A 27,721-nucleotide genomic window follows, 5' to 3' on the forward strand; every position below is an offset into this window, starting at 1 on the left:
AGTATTGAAGAAGAAATAAATATAAGACAATACACTAAGATGATAAATAAAAAACACAACAATAGGATCATAAAAATAATCTGGCAGAGAGACAGAGGTAAATGGAGGGAAATAGGAGATGAAACCTGGAGTGTATATATATATATATATATATATATATATATATATATATATATATGTATATATATATATACAATATATATATATATGTATATATATATATATATACAATATATATATATATATATATATATATATATATATATATATTGATTTAATTTGTTATCTATGAAGGATATATTTCGAGATTAACGTATGGATATAAAATATAATAGGATATACGCAACGAGTAAAAGTAAAAATAAATAGAACTAAATAAGATTTAAAAAGCTACAGTCTATTTCAATATATAATTTCTTTTATTGAAAGAAAGTTTGTCAATTATACAATCGGGACTTACTAGATTGGAGACTAATGGCAGATGCAATCAGCCCAGACTTGGAAACAATACTTCACGTATGGGAACATAGTGACTTTGTAGAAATATGCGTTACTCTCATGTGTGAGTAACGTTATAGCACAGTAGACAGAACCCATTTTTTCGCGGCAACCGTGGCAATGTCCTCAATATATATGAACAAATGATTAATAAAACATGTTAAAAGACATCTTGAAAAAGAGTCAAAACCATATTATATATATATATATATTATTCGTTTTTTTGTGTGTATTGATATTCATATTAAAAACCCTCTTTTCTATTTATTGTTTAATGTATTTATTTGCTTCCCCACCAAAGCCAATTAGGCACAAGGCCGTTTTTAATGTGAGGTAAAAAACAGCTCCCCTAAAAATAGGCAAAAAGGGGGCACTCTGGTTACCAAAAATAATAATTGTCCCAGTATAATGGGTTTCCCCTGCATTGACTGGGACAAATTATCTTAAGCGCAGCATCTGCAGAACAGATACTATACTTTGATTCCGGCCCAACAGAAAAAAGGCAAGCCTCTTTTCTATTTATTTAAAAAGAAAATACAATTTTCTTATATATGGGTTGTGGAAATGCATTCACTAGCAAAAGATCTAGCTAATTTGCATATTCTTTTAAACATTCATTTTAATTAATTCGCTATTAGATTTTTTCGGTTTTGTTATGGGATGATCATAATTATTAGTTTATTATTACGTGTAATTATATTCATGCAGATATTCTACATGATTTATACTTGCATAATATTTGCGTAAAATCTTTACAGTGAACAAAAAATTGTTTTCATATATATTTATGTATACGTATATATTTTAGTTTAATCTACTAGTCTATCTATCTATATATCTATAAAAGTGAAAGTGTCTGTGTGTCTGTCTGTGTATCTACATTTCACTACGCAATAACTCTGTCAATTTTAAGTCTACAGACTCGAAATTTGATATACAGGGTACTGAGATTTGGGAAAATCAATGTGATAGTTTTTCGGCCAGAAATTTTGCGATTAAGGGGTCAAAGTTCAATGATTTGACCTTTGAGAACTCTACCAACCTCCTCCGACAATTTGGGATCTAAACACTTGAAATTTTAGATATAAGTTTCCTTGGACATGGATCTAACTTAATAACTTGATTTGAGCCCAAAACAATAAATTTTAAGGGGTCAAAATTTAAAAAAATTGACCGTTTTTTTCTGTTTTGCTCAGCATACACCTCCAAATACCCGGGCAACGCCGGGCACCCATGTTAGTATATATATATATATATATATATATATGTGTGTGTGTGTGTGTGTAACCATCCACACTTTTTGGTACAACTGCTAATGTCAGTTGGTGCACTGACTAATGCTAGATAGAAAAAACAGTAAATCTCAGGTTTTAGATCAGAGTTTTCCTTCACCTAGATGCATATCTAAACCAAGGCTGAAGGTTCATCACTCCCAGTGGATTAAACGTGCCCCCAGATACTAATCTGGAAATTTCTACGCCTCTTCCCCCTCTCTCTCTCTCTTTCTCTCGATATATATATATATATATATATATATATATATATATATATATATATATATATATATATATATATATATATATATATATATATATATATATTAAGAGTGATTCTTTTTTTACATAGGCATCACCACTTATCAATGCACGTGATCATAGCTAGCATATAAAATTATAATGCCGAAATAACAGATAAGATAAATCACACGTTGCTTATGACTAATTAAGTTTTATGTCATTGTTGTACCATGTTATTGGCAATAAAATGAGGTATTGCGCTACAGTTTTTTTTTTTTTTTTTTTACTGATGTCGGTCTAGACGACGGCTAACACAAAAACTTTTAAATAAGTGCCTAAAAATTAAAATTTAAGTTCGCAAATCAAAATATTTTTCTGGCTATCGAATGTTCATTTGTTATTGTTGTACTATGTTATTCACAATAAAATAGGGCACTAGTCTACAATGTCTTTTACAAATCCCTAGATGTTATGAATTCTTTCTACTCTAATAGTTTCTTCCCTAGAACTGCACGACTTTGGAATTCCCTTCCGGGTTCCTGCTTCTAAAACTATATTAATATTCAGAAGTTCAAGTGTAATGTGAACAGAAATCTTGTTGCTCAACTACCTACACAGTATCCCTCCAACTTATACCCCTGATATTGACACTGTGCCTTGTTTGGGATGAAAATGTAATAAAAAATGAAACAAAAATCTGAGTGCTAATATTTTCAATAATTAACTAAAAATTCAGAAAAAAAAAGAAGAGCAAGGGAGATAACTTATACTTTGTTTAAAAAATATAGTAGGAGTTGTTTTCCTTATGCGTTAACAAACAAAAATTAAAATTATGTTTATGCATTCCGGGTCACAGCCGTTGAGAGAAATTCGTTTTCCATACCTGCCACCTCTTTCCCACAGAAGGCACGTGGCAAGCCTGTCTCTGCTCTATCGTTATTTTCATGGCAAGTGCCCGCTTGAGCTTCAATGTATTGCCCCCTGCCAAACATTCACAATAAGCACTTATCTAGCTACAACCACTACGAAAAATTTGTTTATCTATGCCTAAATCCAAACGCAAATTTCATAAACAACGCATTTTTTTTTCATATGGCTTCTTGCATGTAGAATTCTGTTCCGTTAAACTGCTTTCCAACCGATTACACCGCTCGTCTTCAAGTCCAATGTAAACAAGTTTTTTCTTGAGCTGACCTCTTAAATAATCAAATTCTATCCAATCTCCACCACTAAAATCACTACGCTGTTGTTTCAGCAAACACTTTATACTCATTAACCCTTATCCTCGAGTGAGCTTCGGGCCTTGATAAGTAGTGAATCTCTTGTAAAATAAATACTGCTTTTTGTGTGTGTTTGCGAATGGTGCTGTCCTGGACATTTTTTTTTGAATGTTTCAAATGACTGCTTATTTTATAATTGGTTGTTTTATTTTTAATGCTTTTTCTGGTACACCCGAATGAACAGATGTCGACACTGGTAAATCTGAAGGTACCTATGTGACTTTATGGAGACGACGACGACGACGACGACGACGACAAAAAAAAACAAAAAACAAAACAAAAAAAAACTTGTAAAATAAGTGTTATTCTATCCTTAGTCACATAATAATTGATTGATGTCTATATGCGTGGAATCCGAATTATTTCCTTTCTTCTTTTGTGCAAATTGAAGCATTGGAAATGCATGGACGTTAATAGATTTGAACTCGCACGTCTTTGTCAGCTGAACACTTGATATGTGGTAGACGAGGAGTAAAAAAAAAAAAAAAAAAAGAGATGAAAACCAATTTAATTGAAATACTTACAGGGTGCGTAAGGTATTTGAGGACATCTTAAACACTTTTAGAAAAACATAAAATGAGGCTGTTAAATCGTTTACATTTACAATTTATTGTTAAGAAAACAAGTAATTATAATATGAACCTACGTTTTATTTTGTATATATTTTCCTTCGGCCTCTATCACCGACAATCTTTTATCACGTGGTCTTTATTCATGTCCTCCATTGGACGGGCTATTACTTTCATCAGAGAGGATTTGGTATTATGAGGATACTTATTAATTTCCTTTTCAACGACACCCCACACGTAATAATCCAAAGGATTAAGGTCTGGTGAGTTAGAAGGCCATAAGTTTGGGATGACATGATCATAAAAATTCTCGGGCTTCAAATCCTTGGTTTGGAGAGCTTTATGTGATGGTGCCGAATCTTGTTTGAAGACAACTCGCCAGACCTATCCATTTGATTATTATTACATAGACCCTTCTATTAGCTACGTTGTCTATTATGTAGGCTTAACAATGGTTTGAAGAGTTTCGACATAGGCATCTGTATTGGCACTAAGGCACGGTGAAAGAAATGAGGAGGCGTGATTTATCCTTCACCGCTAACAACACGGAAAAACATCACTGGCGACTTTTAGAAATCTTGCACTTTCTGAATTGCTGTGTTTTGTTTTCATAGACACTATTAAAACGTGGCTTTTCATTCCATTAGTTAAAGTAATCTGCCGTGGAGTCTTCTGAAAGCAAAAAAAAAAACAAAAAAAAACAAAACAAAACAAAAAAAAAACAAACCCCAAAAAACAAAAAACAAAAACAAAAAACAAGCAAACAAAATCAAAAACAAAAACAAAACAACAAACAAAAAAAACACAGAAAAACATTAATTAGTATATTTTTAATTTAAATTACAAAAATATAAGTGCCCTCAAATACCTTACGCACGCCTGTATATAAACATGACTGGTGTATATACAGGGTGATTGAAAATGAACTCCCTATTTTAAAACTGCATACAATTTATTTTTGAAATATAATTTATACAATGATTAAATATTGAGAGGAAAGTATAATGCATGTACTTCTATTTAAAATTCAATATGGCTGCCTCCATTCTTTTTGCATTTATCCGCATTTCATTTTTACATGGCATTCAGCCATTCACGAACAACAAAAGCAAAGTGTGAAAGAACTCCATTTTGCATAAAAATCAAATCTTCAATATTGTCAGTGTTATAGTGATAAAAAGCTAAAGGGGAAATAACCCTAATTAAGCAAGTAAGAGTTATCGCCCTTATATAGATGAAAAGAAAAAGACTAGAATGTTCCAGAGAGAATGGACAAGATGGCGGCTGCGCTAACACGTGCAAATCGTGCTGTACATCTAATTTGTATTTCGACTGTAATAAATAGTATTTAACCTAAGATGAGCTTGTTTACTTTCCATTCAAATATTCCATGACCCCCGACAACCCATTTCCCCGGACACAACAGTCACAAACACTAATAATTGGCCAACTTTTATCTCTCAACATAGTGAGGTACCTTCACACGTTGCTATTGTTGTTTGTGACCGGCTGAATGTCTAATTCCAAGGAAAATGGATAAATAGTCGTTGTACGTGAATGGTCGGCCAGAAGACCTGACTTAAAGCCCTAAAACTTTTTTTCCTCCTCGGGTTGGCTAAAAGATCAAGTCTACTCAACCAAATGAAGAAATTTAAAAGAACTTGAAGAGCGATACGTGAAGCTATGACTATCATTCTCTAAGAGTGCTTTGTGAAATCAGTTGATGCGATTCCTGGTCGACTTCAAAAGCTGATTGCGAATGAAGGCGGCCATACTGAATGTTAAAATAAATCCACACATAATATTTTCTTCTCACATTAATTGACTGTATGAATTGTTTTTAAAAAATAAATTTATGTATTTTAAAAGAGGGAGTTACTTTTCAATCACCCTCTCTCTCTCTCTCTCTCTCTCTCTCTCTCTCTCTATATATATATATATATATATATATATATATATATATATATATTATCTGTATAGTAATTTATGAAAATGTAACTACACAGGATCTTCCGAGTTTAATCGGGAAGTATTAGGTCGAAAAGCATGAAATTCTATGCGTGGCACTTAATTACTAACTCGCCCTACTCACGTATTGAGCACTCTTGAATGAAATACTGAAAATTGATACATATGCCATTATATATTATTTATGTAGATATTTGAAATAAAAACGCTAATAATAGTAATAAAAATAATATATAGAGATATATATTTTTACTTATATGTAAAATACACTTTGTGTGTGTGTGTGTTTGTTCCCCATGGACTCTAAAATAGCTGGGCCTGTGTTTAAAAAATGACACACAAATGTATGGTTATGGGAGTATTGCCAAGTAGATTTTGTACCGAAATAAATCCGATAATTATCAAAAATCGATAATCAAAAAAAGCCGTTTAAGAAGGAGCAGTTCAATTTTGCTAAAAGTTCATACTTTTATACAGCCAAGCATTAAATATGCATATGAGAAATTTCATCACCGCACAAGCAGTGGGATTGTTTTTTGGCATCGGAAGATAGGCACAAACTTTTCCGATTCCAATACCTATTTTGATACTTCCAAAAAGTCCTGATTTTTACGATTCCCAATTTCGATTCCGATTCATCGTCCCAACGCTAATATATATATATATATATATATATATATATATATATATATATATATATATATATATATATATATATAGTAGGGCAATACAATGCATAGGTGTAACAGATAGGCAGAAATTGAAGCAAATTTAGATATATAACGGAGGAATATATTATGAAGATTCCACCTTTATATATATATGCACACACACGCACGCACACACACAGACACAGACACACACACACACACACACACACACACACACACACACACACACACACACACACACACACACACACACACACACACACACACACACACACACACATATATATATATATATATATATACTATTATATAAAAGTCACTTTGTGTGTGTGCGTGTGTGAGTTCCTTTCTTATAGGTTTCCAAACAGATGAGACTATCGTTTGCAAATTTCACACAAAGCTAATTGATATGTCTGGCAGTGTTCTTAGATATGGTTTATAAAGAAGTTCATCCTCTAAGTATCGAAAATCGATAAAATCCGATCCTAAAAAAAAACAGTTCTTATAGATAAAAAGAAGATTTTTTACAAGGGAATTTTTTATACGTTACACCGGCAAGGAAGCTAATAAAGTCTGAGAAAATTATTTCTTCTTAAAAAAATAAAAACAAAAAACAAAAAACAAACAAAACACACAGAGAATTATTTACATCTGGAGGTATAGTTCAGTAGGAGAACATTCGACTACGGATCGGATGATCCCTTGTTCAAGCCTGGGTGTAACTCACCATTTTATTTTAATTGTTTCTTATTAATGAGTTCAAATTACGATAAAAGAAGAGGCCGCATTTGAAATCGTCGCAAGTCATTTCTTCGTTTGCATATTTTAAAACTAGATACTAATCAGTAGTGACCTTTCCAGAGTTTTCATCGTCAAGCCCAAATATCAACTGACATGAATATTGTGAACAAACATAGGCGGAAGTTGATGAACGACATGAACATGATAATCTTTTTATATAAATTTTTTATTATTTTCATTTTATTTTTTGAGAATTAGTCCACCGAGCAAATTGTTCTCTGTAATATATAATAATCAATAGAGGATTGATTCTGTAATAATACATATGCAATCTGCATAAATTAAAAAATCATACTTAAGCGTAGTGTACAACCGGACAATGGCGGAACCTAGCTATATATATATATATATATATATATATATATATATATATATATATATATATATATATATATATATACATGAGGTATATTTGGTAAAAAAAAAAAAAAAAAAGGAGAAAAGTGCTAAATACGTTAGTAGAGCTAAATATGTTTTTATTATTTCAACCTCGGGGATTTTTACTTAAATCATTACAAAATATTTTTTTTTTGCTTAGATCCTCTGACGAGATTGGCAGGATAATTTTATCGGCCTATCTATTGAAACAACTTGATATAATTTAATTAAAAATCCCCCGGGTTTGAAAAAAATAATATATATATACGTTTTCCTTTAATACTATGCATACATATTTTATAATATTTTGTGGGGTACAAAATTAATATATTGCAATTATGAGGAAAAGACAAGTTCTAGAATTTATGATTAAAAGAAAAAAAAATAGGAGGCCAGCTGGCCGGTTTCATCCTGGAGCAGGATTAGGTGTGTCAGAAATTTCGTGAAAAATAGTGAAAAATTCTACCCCGTCTTTCCAAGCTTATAACTCCTCGAAAAATGTAATTCAAGCCCTAATTTTGACCCACTTTTAAAAAAGAAATTACGAGTTTTTTAAAAATATTTTATTCGCAGTTTCGTGTTAGGGGTGTCAAAAATTCCAACAAAAATTCTGATACACCTAGAGCAGGATCGAGGGATTTATTTTATTTTTAAAAGCGAGATGGAACCAAGAGGGCAAATATACGTTTAAAATACGTTTAAAATAAAGTTTGTTAACGGGAAAATCGCTTTAAAAAATCGCTTAAAAACTCTTGCTTGAAAAAAATAAAACGAAACAAACTTTCGCTTTCAAAAAAACCTCTCGCTTTTTTAAAATAAAATAAATACCTAAAAGAATGAAGGCGGAACCGGTCAGCTGGCCTCCTATTTTTCTTTTTATTTTATAATAAACGTCAAAACTTGTCTTTCCGTAATAAGCTAATATATAAACGGCTATACTTCTGTTTGTCTGTCTATTTTCAAACTATCTCTTCCAAAACTAAAAGTCGCAGATTGGATTTTTTATGGACCGTTCTTTTATGGATCTTTAGCCGATTAAAATTGTTTTTAAGGGGTCAAAAATGGGTCAAATTGAAAAAATAGTTAAACATTCTGTACATTCATCTTAGTGTATTTCTTAATTTTTAATCACTTCATATGCGTGTCACGTTGGTACAGTGGTAACGTCACCAGCTTTGAAAGCTACCGTTTTGCTTTCGAATCTAATTAATGGCACCTAGTTTTTTTTTTTAGTTTTAAATTCACGATAATACTATATACGAAATCTGGAAACTTCAAAATATACTATTTAAGCGTATTGTACACTCGGGCAAAGCCCCCCCCCCGCTAGTTGTGTGTGTATTCATTGTCCTCTATTCCTAGTTGTGGTTGGGTAAAACACGGACACTTATCTCATCGGCCATTGCTTTATTTTTCGTCATTGGATACTGATCCGAATGTAGAAAGTAATGAATAACACGAAACTGAACTGCTCGTAAACTTAAGCAAGACTAAACTAAGGGAGGGAGCAGATGAAAAGAGACTGTAGGTATGGTAGTAGTCAGGGAAATATTAATACTATTAATACGGAAAATGGAAAATGGAGAATAATAAAAATAACAAGAAAAACAGAGAAATGCATGAAAGCACAATAATTAGAAAAATATACATATACTATATGGTACTTATAAAGCAAACAAAAGCAGAAGAAACGAACTACATAAATATATACGTATATATATTCAAGAGGACAAGAATGAAAAAAGAAGAATATATATATATATATATATATATATATATATATATATATATATATACTAGCAAAAGTACCCAAATTCGAAGCTATCTTTTTACAACCGTTCCTTTTCATAACTTATTATACTTTCATAAGTCAGAGTCCATTTTCTGTAGGCTGTTTTTGAACCCAGTGAACGACGGGTACTTTTGCTAGTATATATATATATATATATATATATATATATATATACATACATATATATATATATATATATATATATATATATATATATATATATATATACTCAATTTTCACCCAAACAAGGCACGGTTCAACTTTGAAGTAGGGAGCTACTATCAGGGACATAATTTGCAGGGGCATTATGAAGGGAGATGAATAGCAAGATTCTGTTCACATTACACTTGAACTTCTGCATGTCAGTACAGTTGGGAAAGCAGAATCCCGGAAGGGCGTTCCGAAATCTTGCAGTTTTGGGGAAGAAACTATTGGAGTAGAAGGCTTTGTTACACCTAGGGGTCTTCATTGTGAAGGAGTGGGATTTAGGTGCTTGTATTTGTTGGGGGTATTTACACGCACACATACACACATACACACACGCACACATATATATGCATATAAGAATAGGACATCATCAATAAAATGTTTATAAAAGCAAAAAAGACTATATTCCTATATATGTTATTTTCTCTCTCTCTCTCTCATATATGTATATATATATATATATATATATATATATATATATATATAGTCATCCGCAGACAGTACTGTTTCGCTGTTTCACACAAGCAACTACCTCAAACCAGGATCGTAACCCGACTGCCCAAATAACAGTCGGAACTTCTAACCGTTGCGTTATAGGCTGCTGCTGTGCAGGTAGTGAATTAACAATGTTTTGATATCGTCCAAATCCCTAAGCTCAATTTGTTTACACAAAGAGCATCGCTTAATACGCTAATGGTAATTTGTATATCACTTCCCAATATGCTCAACCCAAGACAGGGAGCATTATAGTCATCGATATACAGTACTGTTTCGCTGTTTCACAGCTCATTAGTGCAGCTACGTATGACGATTATGGGGAGAAAGATACAATTAAATAAATATATAAAATAAAAAAAGACAAAAACTAGGAGCAAAATAACGAAGAAGAAAAAGAAGGAAAAAATAGTAAGAAAAAGGCAGACGACCCCAGTAAAAGGAGAGGTAAAATTGGAAAAAGAGGAAAGTAGAAAAAAAATGAAGAAGAAAGTAAGAAAAAAAAATAATAGAAGCAAAAGATAAAAAAAGCAAGAAATAAACAAGACGAAAGGTGCGAAAAAAACAATTATCGATACAAAATATAAGCTACAAATTCTTGAACCCAAACCCTATCCCTCCCAGAGAAAATCCGATCTCAAACACATTCGAGGAACGTCAAACGAGCGGACGTACAGGCGTACGTCATCGTGACCAAGTGAGGTGACCTATAAAATACAAGACAATAAAACAAAAACAAAAACAAAACAAAAAACAAAATAAAAGAAACCCAAACGAACAACGGACCTTCACAGAGAACAAAAAATGTCAAGAAGTTTTAGGACACTTTTTACAAGGTAATAACTCAGATTTTATTAACATTTTACTGTTTATCCTTATTGGTTTTATAACATTTGGTTTTCATTGTTTTTTTTTTCTTTTTCTTTCCTCCTGCATTTTTAGTGCTTGGTGTCTTGGTTGTTATGGCTGTCGGGAATTGTCATTGAAACAGTTCTTCAATTTCTTATATTTTCTCACGACTCGGAATTCTTTGCTGCACGGACATTTTTTTTTCTGTCTTAACGGCCTTTTATGACACCGCCCCCTTCTCTCTCTTTCTCTTTCTCTCTTACTCTCTCTTCCTCTCTTTTATTTCTTCTGTTTGCGTCTTATCCGACTATTGGCCCTACGGATTAAATTCTTCTTGTGGTACGTAGAAAACACATTTCTTTATTATTGGTACAATGTTCGTTTCGATTTTTTCTTTTTACACTTATATGTGATTTGTTCTCCACAAAGCGTTTTGATTTCCCTGTTCCATTATTTTTCTTTCTACGGTTGATGGTTTTGAAAATGATCTAATCGAATTGCGTATGTTAAGGTATTTGGCCTTTTATTAATCTCAAAGGGGTTGTTCACTACATCTATGAATCAACCACTCAATATTTTAGTGTTTTTGCATCTATCTATCTATCTATCTATCTATCTATCTATCTATCTATCTATCTATCTATCCATCTATCTATCTATCTATCTATCTATCTATCTATCTGCACACATCCCCCCTCTCTCTCACTCACTCATTTCCACTCTCCATACATTCCTTAAATAATAATTTAAATATATAAAATAATGTTAGCTCATGTATTGCCTCTGATTGAGCAATGCCTTTTCTTCAAACTAGAGATGCATCCTATAAAGTATAACACCGCGATACAGTGACCCTATGATACGTTTTTTTCAGGTTACGATTCAGAATACTATGTTTCCATGCCCCTGGTTACGGTATTTGCCCCGACTTTCGGTGCTATTTGAAATGTTATTTGATTATATACCTGTGTATTATATACTGCACTGTATTTTGTTACTAATTTTTAATGCCGTATCCCGAGGTTCTATTATATATAAATTATATAGCATAAAAATATACTTATGGCAAGTAAATTATACAAATCGTATGTTCCATTCCGACTGCAAATAACCACGCAAGCAAGCTACAGAGAAACGTTTGTTTCACTCCTTAATTAATCATTAAGGCTGATGCGGAACACAAAGATAATCAATATAATTTGCTTACCATTTATATATATATATATATATATATATATATATATAGTTTTTATATTATAATTATCCACTGACACGTGTTTCGTCGTCTACATCTCATCAGAGTGGCTGAATCTAGCGAGATTCGAAATCGGGATCACATGGTAAGAAACCTAAACTCCCACCACTGGACCATCTCGCACGATTGTTTGGATATATCACGATTAACGTAGATGTTATCTTTTTAGTTTTTGTTTTTGCGATACGTTTTGTAATGAATTCATTTATTTATACGAAAGTTTATTTTTACCTAAATGTAAGATGGAAATAATTTACCTTTTGACCAATTCGGTACCCCCCAAATTGAGAGCGGCATATATATTGTTTTTTAATTATAATTATCCACTGACACGTGTTTCTTCGTCTACGACTCATCAGAGTGGCTGAATCTAGCGAGATTCGAAATATATATATAAACTGCGTCAATTGCTTTATTGTAGATTAGTAAAGTATCAATATTTCACTAAATATACGTCACAAAAATTGAAATTGTGTCATCAAAGGACTGCTTTCCCAAATTTTATTCAAATTCATATGGTATTCACAAACTTATGACATTTTATTCTTTATCAAGGAATTTCTACTGTCCATCGCTTTAGTGCAGGTCTCTTAAAACCTTGTATTCGATCAATAATAGAATGTCCAATCATAAAAACCTTTTTTAATTATTTTTTTATATCAAAGAATAATAAGCAAAAGGTGTTAAGCCTCAAATAAATGAGTTATTTATCGACATATCCAGAATTATTCGAATTTAACTTTAAACAAACTTTTGTCCACTGAGCTTGATAGAGGAGTTATGGCTCTACCGACATCAACTATTTTTCTACACAGGACATCCTTTGTAAATTGCTTTCCTCCCTCATAAACTCCTCTTTTCAATATTAACCAGAGATGTTCAATAGGGTTAAGGTCTATAGAACACGGTGGCCAGATCACGAGGATATCTTCAACGAAGCCCATAGATTCAAGAAAGGCTGCAGTAGCTTTAGCAGAATGGGATGGTGTATTGTCATGCATAAAAATCATCTGAAAGCGACGTGACAATCCATGGTGACAAATGATATCCAAAAAGGCCGCGTACGGATTTCTGGTAAGCTTTACACCCTCTGACACCCGGAATCGTCCAACCAACTTATTTCCAATAATTCCCACACAAAACATGATGCACCCACCTCCTTGTTGGCAATGAACCCTGAGGGAGATACGTTCGGGCTGCAAACTTTAGATCACAAAGTCAAGAGTAGCAGGGGCCTCATCCGTAAATAGGATTTGCCGAAAATCCATTTTCATCTAATTCTGTGCACAAGCCATCCGTTTTCCCTATGTTGTTTGCCTAATCGAGCCATTGGAAAAGGTTTAGTGTTCCTTGCCCTTCATTCAACACATTGCATCGGGCCTGCTTGAATCTTGGAGCGATTCCAGCTCTTACAAAAGTTGAAGCACTTGTGTTCTTTGGGTTTCGGTTGAGTTCCCTACGAATATAACGATCAGAAAGGTTTCTGCTGGATGCCTTTATCCTTTCTGGATTTGGTGTTGGGATTGTTTACGAATGAAGCCAAGGTTCTTGGATCTCTTTCCAGCTCTGTGGCTTAATCTTGGATGGACAATCCTTCCGCGAGTTCAGCAACGATCCTTTGATTTTCGATAACCTTAAATCGCCCATTGTTTGGCATTGTAGATCTGCAATAAAGCGATGGACAGCATAAATTCCTTGATAATAAATAGAATGCCATATCTTCGTGAATATCGAATTGATTTGAATAAAATTATGTGAAATATCTAATCTTAAAGCAATCCTTTGATGATAAAATTTTAATTTTTTTGTGATGCATATTTAGTGAAGTATTAATATTTTACTACTCTGCAATAAAGCGATCTACACAGTTTATATATATATATATATATATATATATATATATATATATATATATATATATATATGCACACACACACACACACACACACACACACACACACACACACACACACACACACACAGATATATATATGGTCAGCACCAGATGGGTGACTGTTTGGTTGCACCGAGCGTTGCATGTAAGAGGATGTCGACACCTCCCTGCCAAAACAGCAACTAACATAATCCCGTAACCGGAATACACATGCGACTGGGGACAGCTTGTAAATTTCATATTCCCTCGACCCTTTCTTTTCTATCGAGGAAAGCCGGCTGAAATCGTTTAGTGTGAATGCCTCTAGCTTGGCTTCTCTGCGTGGATACTTATTTTCTTATAGCTGCTTATCACCCTGCCACACATATATTCTCTTTATATATAAATTAACTTTGTTCATCCATTGAAACTGGACTTTCAACAGGAACTCAGTGGTACACTTCTAAAACAAGTCTGTCAACATTCACTTGCATTTACAACGTCAATGATCAATTTGCAAGCATTTTTTTATTTTTTCCTAACCATCTGGCTTAAATGTGCTCATCCTCCATTGTCTCTGTTCGGATCCTTCGGTAACTCAGTTGTTTCAATTATGATCAAATCTCATAAGTGTAACAAGTACTCAAATGTCCCTCTCCATCTCACTGTGTATCGTTACTCTATGGTCAACAGGGACTGTTACCGTACGTTTCTTTACACCGTGGTCACCACTTATCAAGGCCCGGAAGCCACTTAGGGATAAGGGTTATTGCAAGTACAGTACGTTAGTGTGGAGATTTGATGAAGTGTTTACTTAAGGGGGCGGTTCATTAGGAATTTGTTTACGTTGGACTTGAAGACATCCAAGTTGTAGTCAGGTGGGAAGCAGGCAGATGGAACAGAGTTCCACAGGCGTGCAGTTCTAAGAAAGAAGCTTTGTTCATGGAATCCACGTTTTGATTTAGGCACAGATAAAGAGTGGGGGAAATCTTTCACAGTGGATTCAGCTAGACGGGTGTTTTTACGTTCATATCAGATATATCTCTGTTCTGTGTCTACAAAGGATCTATCCTATATAGCATTCGACTTCACAGGTCAACTAAGTATTGATATAGATAGCTAAAAAAAAAAAAACTTAAACCAGATAGCTAACCATGATATACCCCTAAATGTGACAGCCGCAATTGCATATAGAAATCACTATTTTAATTGCTTTAAACGAAGCAGTTATTCAGAAAGTAAAACCGCCTATAGGTCTGCTAGCTCATTGAAAACGCGAGAACATCTTTTTACTTTTAACACATCCAAAACCAAATTTCTATCTTTTTACTACCAACGCTCATATGTTCATTTTTTCACAGTTGAAATGAATAGCTCTAGTCTTTATGAAGCATCCATTGGCGGTGGGCAATGACGACCTGTGGCGGGCATAAACATGGCCATCATTATGCGAAATCTTTATGCGCAAATGTGTTTCAGCATTTGAATAACAAATTAAAAATGAAACTACGAAACGAAACTACGAAACGAAACTACTTGGCCTTCAGGACAAGATCAAAGTGTAATATCTGTTCCGGCAGATACTGCAAGCAAAGACCATATGTGGGGGCGACCCCACATATAAGACCTTGGTCAATGTAGGGGCACAACCCTTCATACCAATTATCACTATCCAGCTCCCCTACTCCCCGGGGAGTTGGTCCCCATTTCCCCTTCATTCATCACTTTAAAAATCGGCCTTGTGCCTAATTTTCTCAGTGGGGGAGCAAATAAATACCTCAAAGTGTAGTATCTGTTCTTCAGATGCTGCACTTCAATTTCTTGTTCTCTGTCAGTGGAGGAGAAATCCTTCACGACTGAGACAATTTTTATTTTTGTTCCTTTTCTCCACGTTAAAAAAACGACCCTGGTCTCTAACTCTGTCCCGTGGGGATGCATTGTAAATAGGAACTACGAAACGATGGTAAGAATATTTTTCGTTCGTACATACGAATCGCATCTTTTATATTTTTATTATTATATTCACTAACGATTCACTACGCTGTTGTTTTAGTGACCAACATGCACTCATAAACTCTTATCCTCGAGTTGCCTTTGGTGACTCACTTGTATAAAATAGCACTTTCATCATTAGCTTTTCTTCATACTGTACATATTTACTGTTTTACGGCGCGAATTAGAGCGACTGGCTCTAAAAATACAAGCCAGCAATCACCAAGTAAACGAATTCAAAAAGAGATACTTTCTTCAGCTGGGGATTTACTTTTAATATTGTGGGGAATTTCTCCGTGCCGGATAATTATTAGCAGCAAAAATTGAATAGTTAAAGGTTCGGCATGATATTCCTTTGATTAATCTTATTTATCAGGCAACACAAGGACACGGGATATATATATATATATATATATATATATATATATATATATATATATATATATATATATATAAGCAAACAGTTAATAAAATATGTTAAAAACACTTTGAAATGAGTTAAAAACATATTTAATCTGAAAAGGAAACACTAGATAAATGGATAGTCCTTAATCCGCGGAGTTTCGAAGAAATACTTTCCTTCTCATCAGAGGGTAGGAATTAGCAAAATGCGGGATATATATATATATATATATATATATATATATATATACTAATTTTTTCTTTTGGGGGGGTACAAATCCGTATTATAATTGTTTAAAAAGGGAAGACTGAGTTTTTCTGTATCCATAGTAAAAAGAAGGGCGGAGGGACAACAATTGATGGAGTTAGAAAAAAAAAATATAAAGTAGTAGCGTCCGTATGTGTGTGTTTGTCTGTGTGTACAACCCCCCCATGTTCAAAGAAATATAAAGGCGATATGTGTGTACACCTCTCCTGGTCAAGAAATATTAAAGCCCATGATAGGATACCTCTGTCAAAGGAGACATCTTAATTTACGCGTAATTTCTATTTATAGAATTTTTCAAATCACATCTACATTGATTGAGTTACGGTCATTAGCATATCACATAAAATTAAAGCTATTTAAATAATTAGCTCGATGATATTACTTATTCGATATAATAGCCTCGTTAAAACTGTATTATTTAAAAATATAATTTAAAATGTAATTATTTAGGTTATTTTCATTTCAATTTATATTTGATTTAACTTATTTTATCTGGAATCTGACACCGTTTAATTTTCAAGCAAGAAAACCAAAGGGGGTTAACGGATAGTTTAATTCTTTATTATTTTTATTTTTAATTCGGAGGAAATTTTTTCGCTTATTCTTATTTTTTAAGTAATCTTTTTTATTTTTTACTAGACTACTCGTGACCCGTTGGGTCAGTATGTTATATTAGCTATAAAATTAATGTATGAGCGTGACACTTGTGACGTAAAGAAAATAGCTTTTTGTGGCATAACAGAAACATTTCTATGAAAGTATATTAAAATGAAAAAATAATATAGATAGATTTCTATGAGTCGTTCTGCTTATAATTGTTATTAAAAAAATAAACACTTGAATTATAAGTGGTCTGCCATACTTATATGAAATGTGCTCTGAACAGATACCATAATACTTGGAGTTAAATTCAAATTTTGATATATCTTTTAATTTAAATGCGAAAAAAACAACAAACAATTGGGACGCTGAAAACGTATACAGTAAAACAATACATTTTATTGTCGCGTTAATCGCCGTTGTAAAATGCTCTTATGGTTATCAACGGGTTAAAGTAGATTTACTTGTAAGAAAATTGCGTTATAATAACTTAAACGTAATACGGAAATGAACGATGTAAAAAAAAGGCAGAAAGTATTAACAATTGTTTATTTGGATAATTGAACGCGAAAAAAATATGGACGCTGAAAACGTACAGAGTAAAACAATACGTTTTATTGTCACTTTGATTATTTAGTATAATATATATCGTATATATGAAACAGGTCGATGATTACACGCATTATTTGTAATCAAGTTTTGCGTTTGCTTCCCATATCTTGAAGTTTTTTATTCAATAAATTTAATATATTCACTTTTCTAAGGACGTCCGTTTGTTCGAACGAAACCGATCCAGGGATTTGTGTTTATTTATTTAGGCTGTTATGGGTTTATGTTTATGTACGTATGCGCAACCGGAAGTCGTAAACCGGATGTTGAGTTACAACACCCGTTACGAGGTCATTGGAGTTTTATAATTATATAGATTGTTGGGTTATCCGTTTCTTACACTGCATTTAGTAGTTTTCTTTGGTCATGTAAACTATAAGTATGCTGATATAATTCATAAGTTGTTTTTATGAAACATTTCTTCTCCTGAATAAGTTGTCATTTTTCCTTATGTTCAACGCCGATGCTTGGTGGGAGGGGGTATGGGGTTAGAGAAAAATAATTAAAACTGATGTCCTCATTTACTTGCATTCCCAGGAGGGCAGAGTTAGTCAAACACAGGACCAATTTTCCATGCGAGCAAAATTCATCATCCAATACATTATCTGCTCCTTTTTGTTTGTTTATAAAACTTAATCGGTGTTGCCCAGGATTTATTATAATGATTATACCATAGCAAGTGTGTTTAATTGTCTGCTAAACAGACTTTCTTTATAATTTATTTAATATCTGAAATTAAAAATGGTCACTTTTTACGACGTTACCCAGCGTCGTTTAACCCCTAAAAAAAATCAAGACCTACTTTTTGGGGGTCTAATATGTTTAAATAGTCTTTATAAACAATACGAAAGAAGAAATTAAAAAAAAAAGAAAATTAACATTTTAGCGTGGGGGATCACTTTTCTACAGAAATTTAACGTAAAATGAGCACCCACGTTTTGGCCACAAAGCCTTCAACGAGACATGTCATCTCTAGCATTTTTTCAAGTTGAGCGATCGAGTGGAGGGTGGGGGCAAACGTGACAAATACAATTTTTTTGTTTTTTTTTGGTAGTAGGGGTGGGAATTACATTTGAAACATAAAATAACGATACATTTAATTATTTAATATGAGACCATTCTGTACTTTCACCTAACAATTTTATAAACAAAACGAACCACAAAATATGATAAATTCAATTTTTTATTTTTTTTTTTGGGGGGGGGGTTACATTAGAAATATAAAATGACAAAAAATTTAATTTAATTGTCTTTCGAATTAATTTTTTGTAGATTTTTTTTTAGATCGCACGGGCATTCGCAGCTATTTTTACTGAAACAAAAGTAGTAATGATTTATTTTAAATAATTTTTTTTTTGCGCGGGGGGGTATTTCCTGTGCTCAGTATCCGGAGAATATTTTCTCCTCTTTGTTGGCCTTCTGCAGAAATATCTGGTGTATCACGTACTTCTTTTTTGGGGCGATTATATTTACATGTTTTCATCCGTTCTTTTATTTTTGTTGTGTGGGTATCCACGTTGCCCATGATGAAAATGATTAGCATACAGGTGTGCTTCAAATGGAACTTCATGTCAACCCAGGCAACGCCGGTTACCCATGCTAGTAAATAAATAAATAAATAAATAAATAAGAGGATAGAGTCAACCGACCGCCCCCCCCCGTTTTCAAAGTTGAATCGAGTTTTTTTTGTGTAGGAAAACGAATTCAAACGGGGGAACGACAAAAAAAAATCAAACTATTGGAAAGAAAAAATTGGGGGAGCGACTAAAATAAAGCTACCGTTATGATACAAGGGAGAGGAAACACACACACGCACATCTATCTATCTATCTATCTATCTATCTATCTATCTATATATATATATATATAAAAGTGAACATGTCTGTGTGTCTCTGTGTTTGTCAGTCTGTCTGTCTGTCTGTCTGTCGGTCTGTCTGTGTACATTTTCCTTCGCAATGACTTTGTTATTTTTCAGTCTACAGACTCGAAATTTGATATACAGGGTACTGAGATTTGGGACAATATAGGGAATCGGTTTTCGGCCAAAAATCTGGCGATTAAGTGGTCAAAGTTCAACGATTTGACCTTTGAGAACTCTACCAAACTCCAACAATTTGGGGTCTAAACACTTGAAATTTTAGATATAGGTTCCTTGGACATAGATCTAACTTAATAACTCGATTTGAGCCCAAAACAATACATTTTAAGGGGGCATAATAGGAGTCAAATATAAAAAAATTGACTTTTTTTTGCTCAGCATACATCTCCAAACACCCGGGAAACGCCGGGCTGAAATGCCAGTATATATATATATATATATATATATATATATATATATATATATATATATATATATATATATATATATATATATATATATATATATATATGTCTTACTGTATGTCTATTCCACATTTTATCGGAAACTGCTGATCCGATCTGGGAGAAACTTTTTATGGAAGCGTGTTATGATCAGGTGCAGCAAATTAAGTGTTATGGTATTGGTTCGAAGCAAAGGTGAGGATTAATAAGGATTAATATAGCTTAGTCAGTACAGTACCACATTTACTTTAGAGGTTTTCTCGGAAACTACTGAGCCGATCTAGCTGCAATTTTGCATGGACAATTGTAAGAAGATGCACAAAAGTATTATGGCATCCGTTCGACACACAGTTAGGGAATAATAGAGGTTGTTAATTAATTAAAAAAAATAACACTGATATAATTTTTTCATTCTAATTCAACGGGCTAAAACGGTTACCGTTTCTTAACGAGATAAAACGTCTAGCATACACACACACGCACACACGCACACACACACACGCACACGCATATATATATATATATATATATATATATATATATATATATATATATATATATATAAAAGTGAAAGTGTCTGTCTGTGTGTGTGATTGCCTGTGTACATTTCCCTACAGAATAACTCTGTCAATTTTCAGTCTACCCACTCGAAATTTGATATACAGGGTACGAAGATTTGGAAAAATCTTTGTAATCCGTTTTCGGCCAGAAATTTGGTTGTTAAAGGGGTCAAAGTTCAACGATTTGACCTTTGAGAACTCTACCAAACTCCTCCGCCAATTTCGGGCCTAAATTTTAGATATAGGTTCCTTGGACATGGATCTAAATTAATAACTTGATTTGAGCCCAAAACAATAAATGTTAAGGTCAAATTTCTTTTTTTTTTTGCGGTCACTACCAAATTACTCAGACAATTTCTGGTATAAACATTTTAAATTTGACATAAAGGGTATTCAGAGATAGGACAAGCTTTTTAATTGGTTTGGGTCGAAAATTTGAGCTACCAATATATATATCTACGTATGTATGTTTGCATGTCTGGCTAAAACTTTCGACAGAGGTACGGATTTTCACAAAATCAGTATCAGGGAGAGGTTGCTTTTTTCATCGATATTTTCGAAAATCATCCCTCTTTTGGATATTCTCGCCTTAATTTAATACTACGTCACTTCCGGTTTTGCGATGGACGTAACAGCAAAGACGTCACGTTTTTTCCCGTTCTTTTCTTCCTAAGGGTTCGAGCCTGCCTTCCTACTACCACTTTTTTTTTTCTCAACACACTCCAAACACCCGGGCAACGTCGAGCACCCATGCTAGTATATATATATATATATATATATATATATATATATATATATATATATATATATATATATAGAGAGAGAGAGAGAGAGAGAGAAAGAGAGAGAGAGAGAGAGAGAGAGAGAGCAAGAATGGCGTTCAACTATTTTGGTTTCTGTCATAAAAAAACAGGGTAAGATAAAACATGACGAGAGAAAGCAAAAGAAATCTCAGACAATGACAAAAAAGTGACACACGCCAGTGCTTGTATGGTTAGAATCTGTTTAGCCATCTTTTTCGTTCCTCCGTTTGTGTGCGAGAAACTTTTCGCCCTCGGGATTGCGTCTACTTTTTCTTATTCTACGTAGAAAACACATTCCATTATTAGTGATATAATGTTATTTTTTGTTCTTTTACCTATTGTTCAAATTTCTTTTTATTTCATTGTTTGCGCAATGTTCTGAAAACAGATTCTCTCTAGTTACGTATACTAAGACATTTGCCCTTTTCTCAATTTCAAAGAGATGTATCCTTCAAAGACTCAATCTCTCTAGCAGTTTGTTCTCATCTGTCTATTTCAATCATTTTCACGTCTGTATATTTATATCTATACTATTATATATATATATATATATATACATATATATATATATATATATATAATACATATAAATTACATATATACGTATATACAATACGTATATACGAGGTGCCTTAAATAAGTTTCTAGCCGTTTTCTTATGTGGAGTTTTTAGTGATAGTACACAAATGAAACTCTAGTACCCTTCGAAGTAATACTTTCCGGCTGCAGTGCACTTGTTGTACCGTTCCCCCAACTTCTAGAAATTCCCATTGAAGTCCTTTTGTGTGAATGTGTCAATGACCATCGCAACAGTCTCTTTCATCTCCTCAATTGTCTCATAAAGACAGCTTCTAAGGTTTTCCTTGAGCTGAGGGAATAAGCAAAAAGTCACAAGTAGCAAGGTCTAGATTATAAGGAGGGTGAAGAACTGTCTTGATATTCATCCTAGTCAAATAGTTTGTGACAAGGATAGATTTGTGGACTGGTGCATTCGCGCAAATTTTGTGCATCTTCAGTTCCTCGCGAATAATTGTGTGGACAGTTCCCACACTGACATCAAACTGTGCACTTATTGTCTGTTTGGACACACGACAGTCCTTGTCCATGAAGTTTTTATTTGGCCAATCAACTTTGCTGTTCTGACTTCCTTACTTCTCCCACACCACTCATCATCCCCTACAGACTCCCTACATTTCTTGAGTCTCTTATGCCACTCAAAAACTGATGTTGAATTAATGGATGATGGTCTAAAAGCTTTCTGAAGCGTTCGATACATTTCTGTGGCATTTTTCCAAGTTTAAAACAGAATTTTATTGCCTATCTTTCTTCTAAAGTGGTTTCACGTCCAGATACCATTTTCGAAAATGCAATCTTTGACAACCAGAAATTGAAATCATAAAAATTGGTCCGTCATCTCAAAAGATGTATAGCAATAAAATTTTGAATTTTCAAGTCTACGACAGTGTTTAATACTTGCACGAAATGTTCAAGAAATTTATTGAAGGCACATCGTACAATACATACATACAGTTTGTTTCTCTGATGGTTTCGCAAGGATTAATCCAAGTTTGTTGATTAGTCAAGCATTTTATATGGAAATAACGATGTAGATAAGGACAAGCAAGGGTTCTCTCGCGAGAAAAGAACAGAATAGATCATCTCCATTAGATTGTGAAGTCAATGTTGTATTGTTCTAATCGCCTTACCCTAAACACATAAAATAAAACATGCCTTCTTCTTCTTCTTCTTCTTCTTTTTTTCTTCTTCTTCTTCTTACTTTTCCACTCAAGACCAGGAACAGTGTTGGGTCCAGGATTGATACTTTGAGCTTCGAACTTCTGATCATCGACGAAAACTTATAAAGACTATCAGAGAGAAAAGATTTCATGGTTGAGAGGATAATTCCAGATATTAAATAATTAGAAATCTTGTGAGTAAAACTTTATGCAAACCTTATAAAATATCTTTGCTAGGTCAAGAGCTGTTGCTTTAGAGACGAAAGCCCCGTCGATAGATTCGCTGATCTTATGTAAAATTATAGTCAGGACATTAGCTGTAAATCTCGAAGAACAGAAACCTTTCTCTTTCTTACTGATATAGTCATTTCTGTTGAAGTATATGATAATATCTTTATTCATCACAAATTCTAGAAACTTTATCATGACGCACAGAAGACTCTAATGAGATGCAAATTACAGGTCTCCAGTATTTTTAAATACTGATCTAATCAACGAGTTTTTTTTTCTGTTTCAACATCTTTGTAAGAATGGGAGCTAGTTTCAGTTGCCGCTTTTTAAGTTTTTAAAATAATTTTATTCCTTTGAAGACTGTAACGCTGGGTATGGGGCAGCCAAACCAGCTGCCAACATTCCCCTGTTTTTATTGGAACTAGCGAGCTCTTTTTAGTATCTTCGTTGTTCCCTTAAGTGCAATTGTCTGGATCTCTTTTGCACTTGGTTCACCAGAAATGTTAGCAAGGTAGGACTTCAGTTTTTTTTCATAAACCCTGTGGCACCTATGATAACTGGTATGATTGATATCTCCTTAAGATTCCAGTTTCTTTTCATATCATACATGAGACCTTGGTATTTGGTCTGTTTCTCTCTTTCAGCTTTGTTCAGACCTCCAGCATTAGGAACACTCACTTCAAACAAGGTTGCCACTCTTTCTGACTTGTTCCATATAACTATGTCAGATTTCACAGCAGCATTTTCAAGGTAGGTGGCTGTAGTGATTACGTGGTCGTAATATATGGTATATAAGTTATTTCCAACTGTTTTCAAGTTGATGTCCTCAGGACTTGCTGCTACACTGGATGTTTAATTTTTTACAGATGGTACAGTGGAGGTACTTACATACTCCATCATGTTTCGCTGTGTAGTAGCCATTCCCCAAAAGTAACTTGCAACTTGATACCAGATGGCTCACACGTTCCAATTCTGATTCTGTGTGGCAGAATCTGTATTTGGTGTCATTACTAAGACCTGCCATCTTGAACTCATTGGTCATCAATCCCTGATCTTGAGCAGCCATTATAACCCTTTCCTCATCGTGGTGAAGGGCTCCCCTCTTGAGTCAGTCCAAGGAACCTTCTTTTCTATGTATTCATGAGAGAGTTGCCCCAGAAAATACTTTGTACGCTGATGTTGATCCCACTCTTCAAGATTCCTCCTTTGGAAGGTTTCGGCATATTTCTACCAGCTCTTTTTTGTTGTTGCTATTTTTGAGTACTAGGATTGAAATATTGTCAAGTTAATTTGCTTTGCTGGCATCAAGACTTATTAATAAGTTTGGCAACATCATGGACAGAAATATAGATATCGTTCAAATTATTTTCAGTCTTTGAAGGGAATAGATATAGTAGATGGCCTTGGTCGCACAGAGTTAAGTTTGATGCAACATTCTTAGAAAAGAGTCTGACTGCCGAATGTTTACGAAATCATCTAAAACTCATTGATGATAGCTGACATGCACCTGTTCAGAACCATGTTTATTATGAGAACCAAACATCTGGTCTCCTACTTTGGACTTAATGGACTTACCATACGACCTTTTCACGTTTTCTATAATTCTTTTGCAATGATTGCTGGCAGCCCTAAAGGCGACTTTAGTCTCAAAACATCGATTGCGCTGATAGCAGTTGAAGTGATGTTTTAGTGTGCAATGGCGGCAGCACAATCAGGTGTGCATTGTAGATGACTGTTGAGTTCTCTTGAAATTTCTGCTGTCTATACTGACGTTTTATCAATCAGTTAACTTTTATAGAGAACATTCTTTTCGATTAAAAAAAAACTCTTTGTCAAATAGTAGGTGATTTGAACCCCTTGAAATCTGTGTCGACACATTGTTAAAATTATTATTTTAATATGATTTTAATTTTATTTCATTTATTGTGAGCGACATTAATATTAACTGCAGTATAATCATAAAACAATATTATCGACCTACTGGGATTTCTAATGGATTTAAAACACCTCTCATTTGATAAAGAGTTTTTTCTGATAAAGCAATGAAGCGCAGGGCTCTATTCAATATGAACTCTGGGTGACTATCTCATTCAGCCCTCAGATATTTATACAGTTTGATGGAGAGGAATATTTGGAATCTTGCAATGCTTTGTTTTCATCTTTATAGAGATAACCAAGTGATCAGAAGATTCCAGCGGGGAGAGAAATGGGATGAGTACAGTTCATGGTCTGTTGCCAGGAAAAAATAAAAAAAACCTTTCAAATTGTCCGTCAAAATCAGATACCCTAGTAAGTTCATTGGCAATCTGTGTTAGACCATAAGCAAGACGGAAATCATGATAACACCTCCCTTTATTATTTTTTTTGTTTAATTGGACTAAGCATCCAATGTCATGAACATTGAAATCTCCACAAATGTGAACATCAGCTGAGGGATGAGCGGACTAGGAGTGCTCCATTTACTCAGCAATACTCTTGATGACAGCAATTCAATCATGGTGAGGTGGAGGGCAAATATACAGTACATTGAGATCAAGGGCTCATTTACTAAATATTGATTATGTATTTTTATTCTTTTTTGACTGTTTACATTGTTTTTCTCAATTTTGTCCCTTACTTTTGGGCGGTCCTATTTTGAAAATAAACAAACAATTGTTATAATTCTTTTTTATCCTTTGCAAATGATTCAAATTTTAGTATGTTATTATGGATGATAACGACTACCAGTTGTCAAAATCTCAGCTTTTAACAGTTGGTGTTTCTAACAAATATTAGGTTTTAAAATTTTGTCCCTTAGTTTTGGATGACACTGTAAATGATGTGCTGTGCCTAAGTATTACTCGGAAGCACATGTAAGGCAAGGAGATGTTTCTGAAACGAAAGTAACTTTCATAGATATCAATAGCCATCAAAAGATTCCAATGGAAATTCCTTAGTTGAACAGCTAACAAATATTAGGTTTTAAAATTTTGTCCCTTAGTTTTGGACGCTACTGTAAATTATGTGATGTGCCTAAGTATTACAATTCCTTAGTTGAACGAAGCAGAAAAATCACAGAAGACTTTTTGATCTCACTAAAATGAAATTGAAATTGTTATTATACTGTGATATACTTCCCTTAATGCATTGCAACAATGTTTATAAGTACTATATATAGAAATATTATATATAGTATATAATCGAGTAATAGAAGTTTATTATAATGCAACAAATAGAAATTAGTCACTGTTGAAAAGGGAAGATAGAGCAAGTGATTTTATGTATATTTATATTAAAGCTTACGTTATTATCTAAACTTCTATACAGTATTCTAATGTGTATGACTTTACTCCATAAAATATTTCGAGGAAAAAACTCTTTGTCAAATGCTAGATGTTTCAAATCCCTTGAAATCTATGTTAAAATTATTATTTTAATATAATTTTAATTTTATTTCATTTATTGCGGGCGACATTAATATTTACTGCAGTATAACTATAAAACAATATTACCAATATACGGGATATCTAAGGGATTTAAAACACTTCTCATTTGATAAAGAGTTTTTTCTACGAAATATTTTATGGAACACGGTCACACACATGAGATCATTGTGTAGAAGTTTTGACAAAGCAATGATGAATTGGTTTTGTGGGATTTTAATAGATAATAACGTTAGTGTTATGCTAAACTTGTACAATTCAGTAGATATTACGTTTCACGACAGAAATTGCTCCCACATTACAAACTATCAACTAACCAATGATGTTTTCATTTAACTAATGAATTCATTCGTCAGATACCATTATTAAGCAATAATGAATGCTTCTATTCGTGCTTTTGACGTATTGGAAGATGGTTTATATGTAATTACAACACGTCGAGACTTTCGAGCTCATTGCATTAAGTCATTGCTATTTACGATATAAAATCAATTATATGATGGTATGTAGATTTCAGAGCCACAAAAAGAAAGCCACCTGCAAGGCCTTGAAGCGCTCGAACTCCAGACATACTGATAGCCGGTCTCATACACGAACAGCTAGCGAACGCACTTCGTGCCTTA

The 27,721-nt window shown here is 33.5% G+C and overlaps 1 protein-coding gene across 5 annotated transcripts in view; it reads left to right on the top strand.

The window, feature by feature from the left end:
* The first annotated feature begins 10,813 nt into the window (after positions 1-10,813).
* LOC145247334 (uncharacterized) overlaps positions 10,814-27,721 on the top strand; it is a 222,893-nt gene continuing 205,985 nt past the window's right edge. The window contains exons 1-2 of one of the 5 annotated variants that reach the window (XM_080108991.1): positions 11,101-11,364; positions 23,500-23,639. The gene's annotated coding sequence lies outside the window, so the exon portion shown is untranslated. Of the gene's footprint in view, positions 11,013-11,100; positions 11,365-11,444; positions 11,537-23,499; positions 23,640-24,320; positions 24,427-27,721 lie in introns of those variants that run through there. The other 4 variants (XM_080108992.1, XM_080108993.1, XM_080108990.1 and 1 more) reach the window with 4 other exon arrangements.

The sequence above is a fragment of the Euprymna scolopes genome, chromosome 25 (assembly GCF_053919585.1).
Source record: "Euprymna scolopes isolate OS-2025 chromosome 25, ASM5391958v1, whole genome shotgun sequence".
Classification (NCBI taxonomy): domain Eukaryota; kingdom Metazoa; phylum Mollusca; class Cephalopoda; order Sepiida; family Sepiolidae; genus Euprymna; species Euprymna scolopes.